At 43.8% G+C, this 21,268-nt stretch overlaps 1 pseudogene; it reads left to right on the forward strand.

The window, feature by feature from the left end:
• The first annotated feature begins 12,598 nt into the window (after positions 1-12,598).
• On the forward strand, positions 12,599-13,066 carry LOC146775992 (large ribosomal subunit protein uL23 pseudogene; annotated as a pseudogene).
• Positions 13,067-21,268: the final 8,202 nt, after the last annotated feature.

Raw genomic sequence — 21,268 nt, forward strand, 5'->3', positions numbered from 1 at the left:
GCTCAAATTAAGCACTGCTTGTCTGTGTCTGCTTCTATTCGTCCTCTCAGCGTGACATTTGTTATGTATTTTCTCCAAGCCCTCCGTGCCCAGACTGAGGAGTGTGTTCTTCCTCCTTTCTGTATGTCTCACCACCCACTTACATTTTTTTTCCGACATATCACTGACTATTGTACAGATTGCACCTTATGTCTAAACCAAGGGGGATTTAAAGATGACCTGGACACATTCATAATCATAATTCTCTATCTCTACAAAGTTTAGACATAATGCAATTGTGTGTGGACAGTGCTTGCCTTTCAATTTTCCAGTGGGTCCTGTGCACCCAGACCCATCCAGCACTCCCCTCCTAGGGCACAGTGCAAATGTTTCATTTACTTACTGGTAAATGCATTACTCAGACTGCTTCCTTTGCTTGAATTAATTACTAATTGAGAGATGTTGAGCCTCAGAGTCACACTCCCTCAACCAAAAAGTAATACATAAGACCCCCTCACACTCATTAATCAGGATGTCACTATTCAGCATAGATGACAAAACCTTGTATCCAAAGATAATATGGATCTCTGTCTCCTATAGCAATCTGTAGTGTTTCGCAAATGTGGAAGGGGCCACCCAAGTTACTTTACAACTGATATCCACCGAGGATGCCCCTTGTGCTTCGGGCCATAAAGTGAACATCACTCTCGTAGAATGGCCTTCCCCCAATCTGCAGGGGGCTTACCAGACTCCCCATAGGCTAGATTAATAGTGGACCTAAAAGATCTGCTTACCGTCTGAACTGATGGCTTGCAACCCTGTTTTGCCAGCCCAACATTTACAAATAGGCTATTTGTAACCCCAGATCGTATTGGTGTAATCCTTTTAAGATAAAGGAGAAGTGTATACTTAACATCCAAGAATTGCAAAGCTATTTCCTCCTATGTCTTGTGCTTCTTCCGCCCACAAAATGGACATCCCTCTCGTAGAATGGCCTTCCACCCCTTCTGCAGGGGGTTCACCAGACTCTCTATAGGCTAGACTAATTGCAGACTACAGCATCTGATTAGTGTCTGAACTGACGGTTTACAACCCTGTTTTGCTACCCCTAAATTAGCAAATAGGTTATTTGTGCCCCTAAACAACTAACATTCAAACCATATAAATCCAATACACTCAAACACACAGATTTACTAACCACATAATACCACTGCACATTATGCCACATAATCCCAAATCCATTTCACACAACTAAATTTCACGCCACACTATGCCACAACTAACAATTCCAGTCCGACCCATATAATTCCACTACACACCACGTACATCCACTCCCCTCCATAACACATAGGTAAGAAACATTTACGTTTACAACACCAATGAATCTAACTTTTTTGTAACAGCCAAACAGACGTGGATCTTAGCTCCTACCTATTTGTTCTTTTTATCACCAAAACGACAAAGCTATCCTCACAGTTCCATGCCACCCAATTCAACTCCACACATTTCCAATCCACACCACTTTTATTCAACACCAAGCCGCATAATACCACTCAACAACACAATTAAACAACACACCACATCCATCCAATCCACACCACACAATTCCACATCATTCCTCAAAATTCAACAGCACACCACATAATTAAACTCCACTACATACCACTCAACAATACAAAATACCATTCCATATAATTACACTCCATAACATACACTCCCATTCCACATAATTCCAGTACACTCAATACCACATAATTACAATCCACATAATTCCACAACACACCATGCCACAAAATTCCACTACACAAATCCACTCCACACCGCACTATCTCACGCCACACAATTGAACAACTAACTAATCCAATCCAACCCACATAATTCTACTACAAACCACATACATACACTCCCTAACACATAGGGGAGAGGAGTTGGCCTAACGGCTAGGGCGCTCGACCTCAGACCTGGGGAACTGGGTGCGAGTCTCGGTAATGACGCTGAACTTCCTGTGATTCTGGGCAAATCACTTAATCTCCCCGTGCCTAACAAAAAATGAATGTGTGTCCTGATGTAATGTAACTGGGGCTATGTAAAGCGCTCTGATACCTGATTGGATTCGGGTCAAGTTCGCGCTATTTAAAACTCTGCAAAAAAAAAATAATAAGTAAAAAACATTGCTAATTACAATTTCAATAGCTCTAACTCAAACAAATGAGAGACCTATTGCATTTCTAATGCTTATTTTAATGTGCCATTGGCAAAGGGTATATTGAGCATGGCGGGCCTCGTAAGTGGTGACTTCCACTGAGTGTGGTGTCCCTGAACCTTAACACACCTTTAAGTGTGAGTCTTTTAAGTGAATGTTTTTATTTATGAAGCACAGGTGACCTACACCTCACTACACTAGACCTATGGCTCAGAATACAAGCGCCAATGACGATAATGTCTTTGTTCACAGAAGATTGTGAAGCAAATCAATTTGTCACCACTCCTGAGAGGAGATACCAAGAAATTAGCACTCAGTTCTTCGCCGGCCAGCTAAGGAAGGGGATTCAGGATTCAGTTTAGATTGGTCAAACGTTCAGGCAGAAATTCAACCACCTTACAAAGACATTCTTGCAATGAGGCTAATAAAGGTCAAACTTGCCCATTGTATCTTTCTTAGTAACTTAAAAACTGCAGGAATGTAATTTCTGTCTATTACCTATCTAGTGAATTTAGCAAAAAATGGGTTTGAAGTAAATGCAGTGTTTTTTTAAAGTGCATATTGTAAACATTGAATTTAGCTCGTTTGCTGCTTGTTTGCTAAGGTCTAAACCCATAAGTCTGTCTCAAAGTGAAAAAGTGGCTTTGCTTTACCTTTGACACCCACGCTCGGGAATGTATTGCTGCCTGCCTGTATTAAGCCCATGTTGCAGGTTTTCCTCCAAATATTAGTGGAGTAACCTTTCCACGCTCCTTCACATCTGGAATGTTACCTTAAATTGGCCTTATCTATCTGTAGGCACATTACAGCTGACAAAAAATGCGGCAATTTTATTGGAAAAACTGTTTCTTTGTTCATAGAAGGATCAATGCAACTAGTGATTGTTTAGCAGGCTATCTCTGCACAGAGGTAAAAAAGAAATCCGGAACATTTCCAGGTAAAAATAATCTAGGTAAACCATGCAAATAGATGTGTTTCCTGTTTTATTCTGTTACTGTAGTAGAGACACACGGTAATAGCGTTATCATCATTCAGTTTATCTCTTTTAATGTCATGGTTTATTCTTCTATGATTTCTGTAGTATTGAATTTGTTATTTTGCCCCGGCCCTCTTGAATGTGCTTAATCCACACCTTATACTGGCAGGATGAATGAATCCGCACCAAAAATGTATTTAGGTACCACATGTGGGGGACCCTTCTGTGGTTAGTTCCCCATGCTAAGTACAACTTTGCTGGCTTTTACTGTTTAATCACGTGTTGCAACTAGGCCTGGCCTAAAATTCCGCTCCGCTCGCGGAAATTGCGATAATTTGACATTTTCGCGTTCTGTGGAGAGCGCGAAAATGTCAAAATTTCCGCAATCTGCATCTTACCGGCAATTTTTTTCTTGCTCACACTGTAAAAAAATACATTCTTGCGTGCTCGCGATCGCCTTCCCTGAATCCTCGCGTTCGCCGACAAGTTTTCCCAATCCGGTCGCCATCTCCACGAGATGTTGGATTGTTGGTAGCCATTTGCACTGTCTCGCAACAGTTCGCACCCGCATTAACATCATTTGTCACGCGATCACGTCATTCATCGCGTGATCACGTCTGTCTTCTCGCGATCATGCACCGCAAGACTATGAGATGATCGAGATGTCGTGCCCGTGAGCAACCGCATGGGTAAGTTGGCGAGCCGCGATCACGCAGAAAATACCGCGAACGGGCGGGAAAAATACTTCTGCGTCTTCGCGATATTTCAGCGTGTTTGCGGAGATTTTTAACATTTTCGCGATAGTTTGCGAAAGTGAATTTCGCAAATTCCGCCCACCCCTAGTTGCAACCTAAATTTGCCTTGATTCTTCAATTATAATGTGAAAATGTATTTTACAACAATGTATACCTTCTGGAGAAGTGGAAAAAATGCTGTGCCCTGGCCAAAAACGTTTTTAAGTCATAGGAAAATAATAATGGAAACTAGTCAGAAACTGAAACGTAACATGAAAGCAGTCTAAGAGTAATTTTAGGTTATGATAAAGTCTCCTCAAATGTATGCGTTAAACTTAAATGCGCGTTCTATTATCCTTAACTTTCTGTTTCTTAAAAACTGAAATATTACACAAACTTGCACCAGCAATAAGAAAAAGGAAACAGTTATCAAGGTCACCTTTAGCGAGTCTCTTAGCTGAAAATACCTGCAGGGAGCAAAGTCTAAATAACATTGCTCATATTTTGCAAACATAACAGAATTACATGTCTCTTGGGTGCATGCCCTCACATCTGTTTCTCCGAAATTGTAAAGGTTTTCGGTGTGTTTTTTATGTTGGAATTAGTGAAACGTTCCGTAGTTCATTTGATATTGCAATAGGGGATTCGAAAGGAAAGCATTTTACATTCGAGGCAGAAGTAACATTAAAGCATAGACCACAACATTAGGGCCCTGCCTTAGTTTCATTAGCGCTGCGTTTCTCGCCAACATGCATCCAAACAAAAAGTACTTAAGAAGACAGAACTGAAGGAATTCTAAAACGCAAGAGGACAAACGTGAAGACCAAAGGAAAAGGAATAGAAAAGGAAAACTGATAGTTTTAACAAAGTCTTTGATTTTAACCCTTTCGATGCGCATGACGCAGCGGTTCCGTCATGCGCATCGGTCGCGCTGTGCGTATGACGGAACCGCTCCGTCACGGCCCCGCCTGCGCAACGAACCTTCAGCACGGCGCGGTAATCCGCGCCGCGCTGAAGGGGTTAAGGAGATATCAATATACCCCAAGCTTTTGGCACTTTGATTATTTGGGCAAAGTGTTTATGAAAACTTTTCGAGCTGATTTCAGCTGCATCTTGGAACTGGTTATTGGTATTTAGTGTGGTTATTTGCTTCCAGTTGTGACATGTATTTACCCTGTAGAACTGTGTTTGTTTCGCTCTGGATGTGGTTAGAATCTAGGGGGCATATGTACAAGGGGGTATTGCTACTAGGACGTCACTTTTAGGCGTTCTGAGGGCGATATGCCCATCCCCACACAAAGCGGCGTTAAACCACTTTTTGTGGCTTATCGCTGCCTTGTAAGTACTGCCCATTTTCAAGCACAACTTAGGGCTTGATTATGAGTCTGGGAGTCCACTGTCCGCTTAACTTGCATGGGAGGTGGCGGTGGCAGTCTCCCGAACACATTATTACAATTAGGGCAGTCGGACCACCATTGCCCCACAGCAGCCGCCAGCGAACCACTATTCCCTGGCAGTGGTGTGGCTATGTAGAGGCCATAGTATGCTTGGTGGGACTGCCACCGTCCAGCCAGGCATATTACATGATTCCTCTCTGCCACAGTTTTCATGGTGGTTCAACCACCATGAAAACCATGGTGGAGAGGGAAAAAAAGGGGGCCCTAGAAGGTGCCTCATGCCATGTGGATACACTCAGGTGGGCACAACATGTGCCCTGTGTGCATGGACGCCAGATCCTGCACAGCATGGACTCTAAAGTCCATGCCATGCATGAACTGTTTTTGGCATTCCCATTGCGGTGCCCATTTTTTGAGGCACCGCATTGGGAATGTGAAAAAAAGCCTGTCAGATACAAGAAACACTCTGAATCTGGCGGGCAGCCAGACCAAAGGTTTGGCGGTGCGGTGGCAAGGCAGATCCAGCACCGCACCGCCAAACTCGTAACCAGGCCATGCAATGGGTGTTGCTGTGGCAGTTCCACCGCAACACCTATTACTTTTTGGTGCTGCCCCAGATTTACAAGGCTGTGGCAGGGCCAAAAACTAAGGCCTGGGAATAACTAGTCTCAAAATGACGATACGAGGAGAAACTATTAATTTCTCCTTGTTTTTGCTCTTTCTATGACCCGGCATTTTCTTGTACATATGCCCCCATTTTTGCTTTAATCAGATTTTATAAAAACCATTTGTAACTAAATTCCTTGTGAAATTTCCATCCGAGATTACAGCAGGGGTTAAAAAAAACACAGACATTGGGTAGGAGGGCAGAGGGGTAAAGAGAAACTGATGATTTTGGTATAAAGGCAAACATGCCAAACCATTTTTCCAGAGGTCTGAAGCTCCCTTTAATGCGTATTAGATCCCTTAAATGGATATTAGAACATTGGAATGTGGAGCACTCCATTGTAGACAATGGAGTGCTCCGTGCTTCTACGGGCCGGTAAAGGCCCGCAGAGCAACATTCCAATGTTTTACAAAAGCCTCTCGAAGCTCAAGGGGATTTAAATCCCCTTGAGCTTCGAGAAGCCTTTGTTTAATTTGTTAGAACATTCTGCTCTCTAGTGGCAGAATGTTCTAATAGCCTTATGGCCCTTCGCAGCAGGGCTATACCGCTATTAAAGTCCTGCTGCTTTTGTTAAAGTCCCTCGCCTTCGGCTCGGGCCTTTAACGCTGCAGCGGGCCTTTAATAGCCGGTATAGCCCGCTACGGCGGGCTATAAGGCTATATTATTTTCTGTTGTTTTATATGGTCGGAAAAGGGATGCCTGTTGACCAAAACAAGGTTCTACCTTTTAGGCAGAGTTTGCTGGCCTGCAATTTGCAAAGAAATGTTCTACCTTTCTGGGGTGAGAAGCTTGGATACACTATTGGTGCCAAGACAGAGTGAGAGACACAGGAGGTGAACATTGATGGGCCACTGAGAAGTTTGTAGATGATAGTCTGCTGAGGATCACAGATGGTTTATTTCATTTTACTTTATTTAAATTTATTTTGATGGTTGTATTTTGCGTGACTAAGACCCAAAAAGGGGTAGCAAGTTCTTTACATAAGTACACTTGAAATACATAAAAACAGCCATATTCATAAACACTTCAGGGACATCAAATTACATCAGGGAGAGTTTGAGGAACAAAAGATTTATTCACTATAGAGTGGCAGTTCACGTTTTAATTTTCTGGCCAACAGGCAGACCAGAAATTTGTGATAATGCCCATACATTGGTCTCACCCTTTCCTAGAAGATAATCGCCTGCTGTCAGTTCTGATTGGGTTCCTTCCTACTTGTGTGTAGGGAGGTAGTCCCAGCATAGATCCAGCTGTGCCACATCCCTCATTCAAGAAGATCTAGTCCAACTCCTCGGCAAGTAATGATTGTATTTTTCAGTATTGGACTAGTTGTATAATAAGCCTATAGAGCCAACAACAACCTGAGATCCTGATGATTGCCTCCAAGTAGCATCACAGAATCCTGGAGATCTCTCTCAAGAAGGATCTTGAAGGGAATAAACACTCATCCCCATTCAAGCGACTGCTGCTGTTTTTTCACTCCTTCAGTGGTCCCAGAGTGTCTTGCAGCCCACCTCCGTCCCTGTTGAGAACGAGGGGAGATGGCAACCCAATGCCCAATAGGGTAACATTAATCATAGGAACACTTTGTCGCCTGATGCAGGGTCCTAGCACTTCAACTGAACCTTCACCACATATGAGGACCATGGCTGAATTCCAAAGACCTTCTGTTGTCCCAATGCATCAGCGCACAGGAAAAACATTTCCATTAACAACACTGGCATCCCCCATCAGCCCATAGTCATCGCTGGCCTCAAGAACCGATGGTTTTAGAGGTGAGGTTTCTCCGTATTGCTAGTCAGAGGGGAAAACAAAGGATGGAGGAAGGGAAATTTGCCATTTTGACAAATTTCTACATTTTCAGCCTGAAAGAAACAGGCTAATGAAACATAATTTTAGAGAAAAGTTAAAATGACAAGATAACTTTTTAGCAAAAATATATTGTTTCTGTGGAAAGTTAAAGTTTATTTTAAAGTGGAGCCTGGTAAAGAGGTTAGAAGGGAAAATAGGGTGGATATACAGGATGGGGGCTTTTCTCCCGTTATAGGGTGGATATACAGGATGGGGACATTTCTCCCGTTATCCTGGGGAGGAACGCCCACTTTGCATCTCATTAGAGATGCAAAGATGGGCGTTAAGGGAAATGGAGATAAGACAAGGTTTCACGCGATAGCGTGATCTTGCAGATAAGGCGATAAAATTATCGACGCTTTTCGTCCGAAAACGGACGCAAAAGCGGCCATCATGTTTTAACGCCTGCTTGTTGATATGCCCCTTAAAGACTGGCTTATATTTTATAGATGAAGTCTGGATAACCTACAATATGTGCTTTTTATGACTAAAACATGGCGTTGTAGAATGTGCACACACGTGCTTGTTATCTTTTGAAAAGCACTTTTCACTGCTGTGGCATCCGTATATACACCACACATTCCATCAGATCTGGAGACTGTGGTTTGTGACTTTTTAAAATTTCGAAAAGGCTATGTGAGAAAAACGCAAAAGAAAAATTAGAACTAGGGGGCATATCAGCAACAACCGGCGATAATTATCGCTAAGCGCACTTAGCGCTAGGATAATTATCGCCGGCTAGCGTGGATTTTTATCGCTGAGATAGCGTGCTATTAGCAACGCTTATCTCAAAAGCGATAAAAATCCTAGCGCTAACTGCCTAACGTGAGATTATCGCTGGAGAACCAGCGATAATCTCACGAAATGTAGTGTTGGCTTGTTGATAGGGCTTCACAAACTTAGCCATGATATCCACCATCCATAGGATATCATGGCTAAGTCAGTCCTGAAGCAGGCATAAGGAAAGTAGCGATAAAAGGCGTTATCGCTACTTTTTTTGCCGGTATGCTTCATAGCGTGGGGCTTGATCATAGGAGAAATGTCGCTTAGCGACATTTCTCCTGTCATGTTAGGTCAGGAAAGCCCACTTTGCATCTCATTAGAGATGCAAAGCTGGGCGTTAAGATTTCGTGCGCTACTGCAAGGTTTCACGCGTTAGCGTGACCTTGCTAATTAGGCGATAAAATTATCACCGCTTTTCAGCCGAAAACCGCTGCAAAAGCGGCGATAATTTTCTAACGCCGCCTTGCTGATATGCCCCTAGATTTGCAAATTGAACCGGGCGAGTGGGAAGTTGAGAGAGAGGTCGGGGAGAAAAGTGAAGGGAGGGATATAGCAGGGAGTGTAAAACAATCATTGGTAAAGTCAATAGGTCGGGCTTTTTGTTATTGAAAGTGCTTGGCTATTGATGGGCGGGTTTGGGTGTATATTTGTATGGGATTGCATGGATGGGAGAGTCGGTGTATGCGGGCGTTGTGTTAACAGATTATTGTAGATGAGTGAATAGATCAGAGACTGGCTGGACGGATGAATGGATGAGTACATGGATAACTGCATCCAAAACTCACCTCAGAAAGCACTGGGATGTCGTGAGTCACAGGCCTTGCTTCCTGCTGAGGGATTATTGCACCAGACTGATTGTATTTCTCCAAAGCAACAAACGTGTACTTGGAAATGGACTGTTGGTTATCACAGGAGATTTTGTTAACGTTACTGTCACTTCTTTGAATTAATGAAGGGAAAAACACGTCACATAACAGAGGAGGCAGGTTTATAATTCAGCCTTTGCACCATACAAAGGCTGACTGCTGGATAATATTTCATGGGGGAACACATGCCCCTAAATACTGTGTGAAAGAAGTTTAATAGGGCAGAGACCAGTGCTGATACTGGGCTCAAGTGCAGGAGGGAATAATGTGGCGACCAGGGCCGGCTTTAGGGCGGTGCGACTGGTGCGGCGGCACAGGGCGCTGACATGTGGAGGGGGCGCTGACCTCAGGGGAGGTTTGGTGTCTAGCAATAACTTATTATTGGAGAGATGAGAGGCACTTTTGCCCTGTGGTAGTGAGAGAATCCAAGGAGGCAGTCAGAGGGTGTGAGGGCGCCCAAAAATGATTGTTGCACTGGGCGCCACCAGCACTAAAGCTGGACCTGGTGGCGATCATCAGTTCAGGAATGAGACAAACTCGATTACATGCATATTTTAGATACTGCAGGGTGGAGACCTTTATCCAGAGTGAGACATTCATGAAGTGCATTTGTGTTAGTGAGGTGCTGGGAAACAGACTCAATTGAAAGGTACGAGGCCAGACATGCGTAAGTGATGCTTTATTGTAGTGTAGGGTAGGGCCATGTAGGTGATAATCCAGTGATGAGTATGGTGCCTCGCTGTTTATTTATTTTACTTGTATGTTAATTTAGAGTTTAAAATGAACATATGATCTTTATTAATTAAAATCAATTGTTAAAATCATTAAAACATTTTTACTTGATATACAAACGCAGAGACGTTTTGGCAGAGAGTGGATGAGTGCAGCACACTTTGAGGGCCTTGACCCGCAGTGGGTGAGACTCCAGTGACGTGTACAATGGTATTAATTTGCTAAGTGTGACAGTGATACTCCAGTGAAGTGTATAAGGGTGACATTTCTTTTTTTAACACCACTGGGATTCTATGTCCTTTGATCCAGAGCAAATGGCGAAATCAAATTACAGCAAACTAGGAATTTAAATAAAACCTTTGCTTAAGAAAGTGCCTTTACTTGTTTTGGTTTAAATTCCTTCAGCAGTTCAGCAGTAGATGCTCAGAAGTCAAGGCACACATTTGGACAAGGGAGCATTATCTCCCATCGTGCATGGCAGAATCATGATCTAGTTGAGGAATCACAAGATGGATTTGCTCTGTTTGGCTGCCCATTACAGAATTTGTGAAATCTGTAACAAAAAGGAAAAAGGTATTCGGTGCACTACTACTGCGTTTTGGCACTGACCACCCATGGGGGATGGCTGCACATGGCAGAGTGTGAGCAGGGCATGGCCGCAATATGAACCCTCTGGACCACCCACTGTGCTGCATGACCAAAGGATGTGTGCTGCCGGGGTTGGCCACCTGCAGTGAGTTGGGAGCAGAATCTGCTAGGAGCCCAGTCCGTGCAACCAACCCCGCTGCCCATAACCAAAGGCTGTTTGCTGTGTGTGATAGCTTCCTGTGGAAAACTGGATACAGTGCCTGGGCCAAACCCACTGCTGATGGCTGAAGGTTGTGCACAGCAGGGATTGGAAGTCTATGGATAATTGGGCATAGGGTCTGGAAGCCGGGTCCTGTGGCCAACCCTGCTGCACAAACTCAAAATCTGTGTTCAGCCAGGGTTGGCCACCTATGGAGAGTTGGGCAGAGGGCCTAGTTGAAGGCAAAGCCACCAAGTTAATTACTCACTGTGCATAGCTGAAAGCTGTCTCCAATTGGGGTTGGCAACCTACAGAGGGTTGGGCACAGGGCAAGGAGGCCAGGTTTTGCAGCAAACCTGCTGCACACAGACCAAAGCCATTCGCAAAAGAGGTTATCTGCCCAGAAAGGGTTGGGTACAGGGCTAGCTTCTGGCCAGGACCTGTGGCCAACCTTTACTGCACATGGCTAAAAGTCTAGAGCAGCATGTGTTGTCCACCCATAGATGGTTGGGCAGAGGGCCTGTCCAGAGGCCAGGCCTTTCAACCAACCCCCAGCTTAACACAGCAGGATGCCTGGAGAGTGTTGAGTACAGGCCCTGACTAGAGGCCAGTCTCTATAGCCAATCACCACCATGCACAGACAAAGGCTGAGTGCTGCCAGTGCTGACTGTTCTTAGAGATTTGAGCACCAGGCCTAACCGTACCATTTGGGTAACCCCTGCTGCACACGGTCAAATGACAGGGGCTGCCTCTGATGGCTACTCTGAAATCCATGCTAAAGGCACCGAATCCACCATAGCATTCACGAGTCCTGAAAAAAAATATGAAAATAAAATATTTGGAGCATTAATGCTATGCTTGGCCAACAGTCACAAGTGGTGGATTGGACACACATGCAGGGGTGAAAGCGGGCCTGGTCACAGTCGAGGCCATATGGCCAACCGCACACAGTGCATGGCTGAAGGCTGTGCAGAGTGGAGTTTACCATTTGTAGATGGTGGGTACCCTGTGACCAACACTGCTGCACACCCATGAAGAGCTGAGCACAGTAGTGGGCTGCAGGCAAGACCCTGCAGTCAACCCCACTGCAGGCAGGAAAAGGCTGTGCACAGCAAGGTTTGGCTGCCGCTGGAGCATTAGGCGCAGGTCCTGGCTGGAGGCCACGCCATGATGCAAAACCCTACTACATATGGCTGAAGGCTGTACATTGCTCATGTTAGCTACCCACAAAGAGGTTGGCACAGTGTCTGAACAGAGGCAAGGGCTTGTAGTTTGGGTTGGCAGCTTGTGGTGAGTTGGGCACAGAGTAGAGCTGGAGGCTAGGCCATGATGTAAACCCTAACTGCATATGGCTGAAGGCTAAACGCTGAGGTCAACCAACTCTGCAGATGGCCGAAACCCATATGCTGTGGGTGTTCGCTGCTGGTACAAAAATTGGGTGCAGACGTTGTCCAGAGGCCAGGGCCTGCAGCAGACCCCTCTACTGTGCATCGCCAATTGCCATGAATAAATGGGTTTACTGACCAGTGGAATGTGGGGAGCAGGCCGTGACTGATGTACAGGTCCTGTGACCAACTCATTATTAACAGCCAAATGACTAGAGGAAACGCTTTCACCCCCAACATGGCACCGAGAGCCAAGAAGGAAGCTGTCCCTGTTAAAACCGAAGCAAAGTCCAAGACTTTGAAAGCTAAAAAGGCTGTTCTTAAGGAGGTACACAGTCACGAGAAGAAGAAAATTAGGACAGCCCCCACTTTCAGGAGGCCGAGGACCTTTAGGATAAGGATGCAACTGAAGTAACCCAGGAAGAGTGCTCCTCGTAGGAACAAACTTGACCATAATGCAATTATTAAGTTCCCTCTTAAAACGGAGTCTGCCATGAGGAATATTGAAGATAACAACACGCTGGTCTTCATTGTTGATATCAAGGCTAACAAGCACCAGATCAAACATGCTGTAAAGAAGCTTTATGATATTGATGTTGCCAAAGTCAACACACTGATAAGGCCAGATGGTGAGAAGAAGGCATATGTGCGTCTAGCTCCAGACTATGATGCACTGCATGTAGCCAACAAAATTGGCATCATCTAAGCCTGCTCTGTAGACGCCGGTACAGTTCAGGACTAGAGACCTTGCACGCAACCCTGCCTGTAGCCTTATGCAGTGGGTTGGCCTCCAACGGAGTATTGGGCACATGGTCTACTTTGCCTAGCCAAAGGTGTGTGATGTGAGTGCTGGCAACCCTTGGAGTGTTGACTGCAGATCCAGGCTGGCATCGAGGTGTTGTGCCCAACACTTTGCTGTGCACAGGTAATAGCTGGTTGCAGCTGGGGATGATCACCTGCCTGGTAGGATCGAGTGTAAGGCGCTCTTGAATATTGTATATCATAAAAAAAGGGTAAAGTGAATTTATTAACAGAGTTGGATATAATACCTCAGCAAACACCTGCTATCATTTATGAATGCTGCTTCTTTCAAATATTTCAACCTGCTTTTTTTCTAATGAATTATGTATGATACACAGTGTGTACCTATAGATACGCCAGAGGTCCAAAAAGCTCTGTTTGACGAATCTGCACACAATTCCCCAAAACAAAGTTTATCTTTGCTTAGGTTTTGCATGACAAGTTCCATGCAGATCCTGTTTGCAAAGCGGACAAAAGAAAAATTAGGACAAAAAAGAGGAATCCCAACAAACTCGACACGCAGCTAGAATTTTACTTGCTTAGTGCAAATTTGATCTTTAGTTTTCGAGAATTCAGTGTTGGGTTGGCTTCAAATGGTTAAACGTTAGAGATAGCTTAACAGGTGAAAATCTGTTTTTGATTTGTTTACAACTTTTTTGCTGTTTGACATGTTTACATGACATTTACTAGATGCTTAGCATGTTTACCTTATAGCATTTTCACATTTGTGCAGACCCATCAAAGGTGAGAAGACAGTTAACACTGGGTGAAACAAGTATTCGTTTTCTTATAACTGTGGCATCACTAATAAATCCACATAAAATATGGCAGACATTTATCATGCTTACTCTCTCGAAGTAATGGCATAATCTGTGTGCAGGCAAATTTAAATTGAGCAAACATTTGCTTATTCGCTAGAAACTTCATTGCTGTTTGTTTAATCTATTTGAAATTTGGCAGGTCATTAACAGTTATATCCAGTGCAGAAATCCATACCACATGCAGATTCAACTGGGGGCCATAGTTAAAGAAGGTCCAAAAATAATTAATTTGAAAATACCTTTGACACAGATTTTCACTGCCCTTACCAGGAACCTTTCATGTTTATTTTACTCCTGAAAGTTTGCGTTCTCTGCCATTAGATTATTAAGAGAATTTCTGAAGCTATTTTTAAACACGTTAAGGTGATTCTGAGCAGAGGAAATCATAATGAAAAATGTTCAGTCATTTTTGTTTGAGGTATGCTACATTCGTCCTGTATAAAAAAATTCTACTGTGTATGGCCCTTGGCCATGCAACGGGGTGTGGGGGAATCATAGCTTGACCTTTAACAGGGCACTACACACAACTGTCCGTGTGTGACCAATCACTTGTATTGCTTTTGACCAGGAGCAGGGGCCTAGACTAGATGGCCCATTGTAGGTCCAGTGTTAAGCTGAACCATCTGTGGGGGGCCAACCCCAATAGTGCACAGCACACCTACATTAATGCGTAATGGACTTTGGATGCAGAGCCTGTCCTTTGGCGAAGCCAAAGAGAAACAGTTCATGAGCGACCAACTCCTGCTATAGAACCGTATTTACCTATTGTCACGACCTGCACCTTACCTATGTGGCTACATGGCTTGGCCTCTGCAGTAGCTTGTTTTTTGGACAGAATCTGCAGCACCTCCAAGGTCTGCGAAACCAGCAAGAAAATATGCATTGTTTGAAATACTTTTAAGGCCCAAGGGCCCTACAGACATGCTGGAGCCACAGATGCCCTCTTTTCATTCTTTTTAATGACATGGATACCAGTTGCCGCTGGCATGTCTTGCGGGTGAGGGGTGCAGGGGGTTGCGCGGGGGGTTCGTGCAGAGAGGGGGGAGTTGCACGGGCCAATCATAATGCTCCAGTGGAGTGTTGTGATTGGTTGAAACGCCGCCCAGCCAGGGGCTTACGGAGAGGCCATGTTCTTCATGGAGGCTGCATTGACTGGTTTGGGCAGCCCCAGAGGCCGAGCAAACAGTCATTGCACCCTCAGGAGTGGGCACATAACTCCTCACCTGTCCTAGAGCAGTAACACCCACCCGCCCGCCCGCCCCCAACCAACCCCTTCTGCTTTCTGTCAGTGCGAGAAGCAGAAACATAAAATGGTAGTTATTATCATTTTATGTTTCTGTTTCTAGCACTGCCAGAAAGCAGTGGGGTGACACTCCTCCGCCCTAGTGAGGAGCCTCCCCTGATGGATACACGGTACTCCAGTGTGTAATGGCGACCACAACAGAAATTCATCTGTCTCAGCCAGCCAATCGGAGCCGTTGGGTTCACTGACTCGAGTCTTATTCAGTAAACGCTCATTGGTGGAAGATGGAGAAATGCTCCCTCACCAAATAGGATTTATTTATTTTTCAAAACATACTGTTCGGAAACACACATTTGTGAACTGCCCACAAATGAATAGGCAAGATATACAAACGTCTTTCCCAGATGAACTATTTGAATTCTGCCTTTCTCCTTTTTGTAAAGCACACTACTCAAAAATGATTGAATGGATTTGTATCAAATCAAGCAACGATTCATGCAAAGTGTTGTGCAATTATGCTCAATGTCTTTTGTTGGAGCAGACAGCAATTTTTCCTGTGGCAGCTAATGTTGAAAAATTTACTTTTCTGGGCTCTCTAGTATTCTCTGACGGATAGCTCCGTATTAACTTGACATGTCAAGAGCTAGACAATTATTCTACGTGAATAGAGAGCTTCGTCCAGATCCATCGAATAGAGAACAAGCATTGGCATAGCCAATTGGTCTAGCCATTGGGACCTTATAAGTGTTTGGCCATGCAGCACATTATCACCCACTGGGCAGATTTCTGTAATGGAACTAGTACTTATGTAAAGTGCTTTGATACCTTCATTCGCGCTACATAATGCAAAAAATATAAAGGAATGAAAGGAGAAGTGCTTGCAGATTTCTGAGGTGGGGGAGCGAAAAGATGCACTCTGTAGAGGTCCTCTTTGCCTACCTGCTGCAGATGTTTGGTTTTTATCCACAACAGCTAGGGTAAAATGCTGATTGCTAATATTCTTCTGTTTTGTTTAACCAGAAGCATGATCATCCGGTCAACAAATGGTTAAGCATCACAATGTAGCTATTTACTGAAACCCCACGAGGATCGTTCCCTTTCTCCCCAAGACATGAGTGGTCTTTAAGGAGCTTTAACTACTGTAGTAGCTGCTTGTTGCCTTCCAGGGTAGGCTTGTTGGCCAAAGCCCACTCATTAGACGGTGCTAACGAGTCCACTGAAAAGTAAGATGTCACTGTAATTGATTTAGTTTCTGTTCCTTTGTGTTTTAGAGAAAATGAAAACGCACTCTTGTGGAGGTGGGGTGGAGGGGACGCGCCTTCTAATGAAAGCGGCAAGGTCTGGAAATGAAACCTAACCCAAAACAGATGGCAGCCTGCGCGCTGCTGGCTTATATTATACAATGCCAGTACCAAATCAGTACCAAATCATAAAGCGAGCACAGTATAGAAAATCAGAAGCCGAATTGCAAGGAGGCGAAAGTGAGTTATCCCAGTGTGCAAGTGAAGGCGGGGCTGGAGTATGCTGCATTTTGGTGCCGAGTAACAGATGTTTATTGCCAACCAAAGGAATGTTAATTAGTCCGTCGGCCTCTAGTAGGATGAAAGGCTAAGCAGACGCGCTGGGATTCGAACCTGCAGTTGTGAGGTCAAACATAAGATTAATAGGGTGCTTGCCTTAAAGTTAAGATTGCATTTGATAATGCCAGTACCAAATCATAAAGCGAGCACAGTAGAGAAAATCAGGAGCCGAATTGAAAGGAGGCGAATGTGAGTTATCCCAGTGTGCAAGTGAAGGCGGGACTGGATTATGCTGCATCTTGGTGCAGAGTAACAGATGTTTATTGCCAACCAAATGATTGTTAATTAGTCCGTTGGCCTCTAGTAGGATGAAAGGCTGAGCAGACGCACTGGGGTTCGAACTTGCTGTTGTGAGGTCAAACATAAGATTAATAGGGTGCTTGCCTTAAAGTTAAGATTGCATTATATATTGCCAGTACCAAATCAGAAAGTAAGCACAGTAGAGAAAATCAGGAGCCGAATTGAAAGGAGGCGAAAGTGAGTTATCCCAGTGTGCAAGTGAAGGCGGGACTGGATTATGCTGCATCTTGGTGCAGAGTAACAGATGTTTATTGCCAACCAAATGATTGTTAATTAGTCCGTTGGCCTCTAGTAGGATGAAAGGCTGAGCAGAGGCACTGGGGTTCGAACTTGCGGTTGTGAGGTCAAACATAAGATTAATAGGGTGCTTGCCTTAAAGTTAAGATTGCATTATATATTGCCAGTACCAAATCAGAAAGTAAGCACAGTAGAGAAAATCAGGAGCCGAATTGAAAGGAGGCGAAAGTGAGCCATCCCCAGTGTGCAAGTGAAGGCAGGGCTGGAGTATGCTGCATCTTGGTGCAGAGTAACAGATGTTTATTGCCAACCAAATGAATGTTAATTAGTCCGTCGGCCTCTAGTAGGATGAATGGCTGAGCAGACGCGCTGGGGTACAAACTTGCGGTTGTGAGGTCAAACATAAGATTAATATGGTGCTTGCCTTAAAGTCAAGATTGCATTATATAATGCCAGTACCAAATCAAAAAGCGAGCACAGAAGAGAAAAGTAGGAGCCGTGTGTGTAAGCAGAGGCCTCGCTACCTGTGCTGCCACTGTCAAAACACGATTCTACTGCCTTCCTCCTTCTACAAGTCTACAGCAATGGGCCTAGCATGACAGCGAATGCACAAGTTTCTCATTGCAAACACAGCATTGGCAGATCTGTGCGTTTGCATGTGGCATGTGAAGGGAGGGTTGGTTAAAAAGAATGGCGCGAGAGAGAAGCAGGGGCGAGTGAGCACGGCAGCGGGGCGAACTCGCGAAATTAAAAACAGATGGTGGCACGATCCCGAACAGATGGCATCCCTGCTTGTAACCGCAAGCCATAGGCCATGGGTGGATACATTTACTGGAACGGTGCCCAGACCGCCCAATTGCGTGCTGTCTTTTTAGAAAGACACACGCAAAGACCAATTGAAATAATGCAGAAAAAACCCACATGCATGAGTGTGTGAAAAGTCCAGAGTGATTCCAAGAAGTCGTTTTCCTAGGGCAGCGCATGCGCGCTGCTCTAGGCTCGACCTAAAAACATTACTGTTCAGTAGCATCTGAATTAAGCCTGGGCAAAGCACTACGCTACGCTCGTGTAGTTTGCGAAGTTTGCGCTACTTCGCACTACGCAAATTGCACGTAGCACAGTGCAAACACGCGTAGCGTAGCATAGTGCAGCGGTCATTTTTTGGTTGCTCGCGGTCTTCAACGTCAAGTTGGCGACCGCGAGCAAGCAAAATGACATCCCGGCAAGACTTTTTCCTCGTTCGCGATTGATCGCGAGCGTGGAAAATAAACCTCCTGGCAAGCTTCTCAACGTGGGGAGGTCAGGTTTCTCATTGCGATTGGTCGCGTATGCTCGAGACCGCTGGTGATGAGAAACTAACAGTCCGCGTTGAGAAAGCTGCCGCTCGAGTAGAAATCTACTCGAGAGACAGAAAACTACCGCTTGCATTGTGCAAGATGCAGTTTGCACTGATTGCACAGTGCGGACAAGCATCCGGCACTGTGCAATCAGTGTGAACAGCATCTTGCACAGTGCACTACGCAGTTTGCAAAGCAACGCGTAGCTCGCATAGTGCGAAGTGCACTTCGCGTAGCTACGCGTAACGCTACTTCGCAAACTACGCCCAGGGTTAATCTGAATCAGATAGACAGTCAAACAGACAAACAGCCCTATGGTAGATAGATAGATAGATAGATAGATAGGTAGATAGATAGATAGATAGATAGATAGATAGATAGATAGATAGATAGATAGATAGATAGATAGATAGATAGATAGATAGATAGATAGATAGATAGATAGATAGATAGATCCTGCATTTATATATAAGTATATATATATATAATATATAAATATATATATAGCAGACATTTTGATTCTGCCAATTACAATAGAGTTTAGCAAATTATTAATACAATTGCTAGCTTGCATTTAAAGAACAACTTAGTGCACAATTAATTATCCAAGGGTTGGTGGCCACAATATCCAAGAGAAACATTAACGGAAAATGTAAGGGTCATTTAATCCCACATCTCTCTTTGGACTTCAGGTAAAAAGGCCCACTGGGAAAAGATTACAGTGCTTGCCGATACAGTCTCACAACCAGCAGAGGCATTTATGGAAAGGCCTTAATTGGAATCCCATATTTTCCTTGAGTCTGCAGATTTTTATTAAGCCTTTGTGTCTGAATGCTGCAGCAGCTCATAAATAACGTGTATTTAACAGCACCGTCACAACAACAATGTGTTTTCAGAGAGGATGCCATTTTGGGTCATGCTTGTTTGTCTTCATTATGCACTGAAACCTTTTTAAAATACAATAGAGTCACTAAGAGTGTAAGTCGGCAAAACACACATAGACAAATAACTTCCCATAAGGTTTGCGCAAGGGAATTTCTGAACTATTCATGAACTACCTTAACTAAATGAATTATAATTTCAAGGGCACCATAGAGATGAACATGGATTGTTTTATAGGAGTCAAAGAAGACAGATGGAACTTTTCAAGAGCGAAAGGAAATATCTGTGTAATTGAAATGTTTATCATTGCCAATGTATTATTTGAGTTTGAGATCATTCTTTAAATCACTCGGAAGCATTTCATTGGTCAACAAGTGTTGCATCTTGTGATAGACAAAATGCAAATTGTTGTTTATTTTTTGCTGGTTTACTGTATTATTCTTTTAGTTCATTGTACACTCTTTTCTTTTTTACATTTCAAAATATCAATTTAACAAATACTGTGCAAGAAATAGAATGCATATAGCTGTATGAAATAAGGGATGACGTATGCATTCCTAGCAAAGGTCATCGGAAATCAGTTGTTACTCTCCCAAAATAATCCGTAAAGCACATTCAAATTAATTGTGTACATGTTGGAGAAATAAACCTTACTACAAAAAGTGTAACATTAGGACCTTAGCTTAAATATGCTAAGCGAATAATCTTTTTTTAAGCTAGTTGGCAGGTGCCTGCACAGAGTGTATGTGGGTGGGGGGTGCAAGAAGGAACCATCCCTAAATCACACAGACAGATGGTCCTGTCTTCACAAATGTGTGTGTGTGTGGGGGGGGGTAACCAAAAAAACTCTGTAAGAAATTAGAGCATTAGTTGAGAGGGTCATAAACCACCTCCCATAATAATCACAATCCTTGCAAGGTAAACAACTAAATTGGCTTCATAAAACTGTGCTTAACCCTCTGGTAGCTTAGCAAAAAGCCATAAGGTTTACTAAGAGGCAATTTGTCAAGTATTTATAGAGCAAATAAACAGTAATAAAGTGAAAACACAACACAAGAAAAATTCCAATTCAAATTTTGGATTTAGACTAAATGGTAAAAAATAAAATGACACCACAACAAAAAATATTCAATAACTAGAACTTAAGATATGAATTTTAAACTTTGAATTAAAAATGGCACTGTAAAGCACAAACCACGGTTATCTGGTTGTGCTAGACCAGGACAAATTCAAACTTTAAGACCAACCCCAATGGTTATAGGTGCCAGGTTCATCCAAGAGAGAAGTTTGCCTTGTGACTTAGAAACCTTTATGAAGAAAAAGTAGTTGTTGATGAATTGTCAGGGGGAGAAGCTGAAAACTGTATCTGAAATGAGGCTAAAAGACAGCAGTTTGCTGAAGAGTAGAATGTGGTAGCTGTTGAAAAAAGGAATTCTACTAGCAGTCAAAGTCCCAATCTGTGGCTTGGAAGACCTTGACATGGATGTGTTGCTGCTCGATGCTGGTGCCAATAAAGCCCTCTCCGTTCGGACTCAGAAACCTTTCTAGAGGTTAGATCTTCTTCAAAAGTGTCTGCACGTGCATATGTGAGTAGGGCTGAGGGGCTACGGGGTACTACCTTAAAATCACATAGGCAGATGGAAATATGTTCACAATTGTGAGGGGAAAACAGGAAACCAAAATGAAATGGAACTCCATATGTAATAT

The sequence above is a fragment of the Triturus cristatus genome, chromosome 12 (assembly GCF_964204655.1).
Source record: "Triturus cristatus chromosome 12, aTriCri1.1, whole genome shotgun sequence".
NCBI lineage: Eukaryota > Metazoa > Chordata > Amphibia > Caudata > Salamandridae > Triturus > Triturus cristatus.